The sequence below is a fragment of the Vigna radiata genome, chromosome 2, assembly GCF_000741045.1.
Source record: "Vigna radiata var. radiata cultivar VC1973A chromosome 2, Vradiata_ver6, whole genome shotgun sequence".
Lineage (NCBI taxonomy): Eukaryota > Viridiplantae > Streptophyta > Magnoliopsida > Fabales > Fabaceae > Vigna > Vigna radiata.
In genome coordinates this window covers 25,314,438-25,315,822 of record NC_028352.1, presented here as the reverse complement: position 1 = coordinate 25,315,822, position 1,385 = coordinate 25,314,438, and positions in this window count along the sequence as shown.

The window sequence follows — 1,385 nt, the reverse complement described above, 5'->3', positions numbered from 1 at the left end:
TGATTGCAAAACTTGTCAAAATAATTCTTATTTTTATGTTATTTTTATTCATTATTAGAGAAAAATACAATTTATCTTTCAATTCAAATACTTCATGATGTAAACTTTGCAAAATTTAAACACGTATTTCAATATACCATTTAACTATGTAAATATTTGTTTTTGTGTATCACACAAGTTCAAGTTTTGTTGTTATTTTATGTATGTATAAGTGTGCAAGACTCACATATTATATATACCTTACAATACTATTTTAGGATATTTTCTTTTAATATTTTATGTTTTATTATATACTATTTTGTAATATTTGTTAAAGTTAAATTTTATTATTTTTCAATAAAAAAAAAAACATGGCGTCATATAAGAATTATTTACCCTAAATCCAAAACACGATTATTTGTTACAAAATTTTACTTATTTCGAATTTTGATTATAATTTTAATTTTAAGCTAATCATGTTATTCAGTATAGATTTTAATTATGTTACTTATACAATCTTAGAAATTGTTAAAAAAAACTATATAATATGAAAAACTTGATTAATTTTAGAACGTAAAAGAGATTTGCAAATGAGAAAATACATGCAAATGTGACTTTAATTAGAAAAAAATGCCTTAGTCATTATAAAAATATAGAGTTTTATTGGGAATTATTTTTCGCATTACCAGTTGTTCTTCTAATCCTTGAAAAATACAGTTTTTACAGTTATGGAAACGGTTGGAAAAAGCAGCATTGATAAGTAATTATCACTGGTTTTTTCTTTGCTGCTATCTTCGGGGATTTTGGAAAACTTCCGATATTTGTAGAAGTTTCCAAAAATTGCAAAATCTAGCTAGAGCTTAGAAATCGCTGCTACTTACTGAGGTTTTAAAATCGATGCTACTTACTTAGATCAAAATTGATGCTAGAAATATACAGAAAATATAAAGAAAAGGTTTTAAAAAATATAAATATAAAAAAGGTGATCTTTAAAATAATGAACTTTATTTATAATTCACTATTATTATTAACATATTATAAAAATCTACACTACTATTATATTACTGGTTATTCTCACAAACATCAAAATGTAATATATTAACTATTGCGTAAATGTCACAATGATATCTTTCAATTTTTTTTTATTGTTTTGAATATAGTTTAAAAATAATAACACAAATTTAGAATGAGCAGTAAGAAAATAGAAGATAAAATTACAGGAGTGGTTTGAAAGTGAAAAAAAATATCTAATTATTAATAAAATTAATTTTGAAATTAAAATTAAAAAAATATTTAATAAGAGAATATATACTTATATATATATATATATATATATATATATATATATATATATATATAAGAAATACTAATTAAACTTAAAATACAAATAAAAAATAAAATAAACT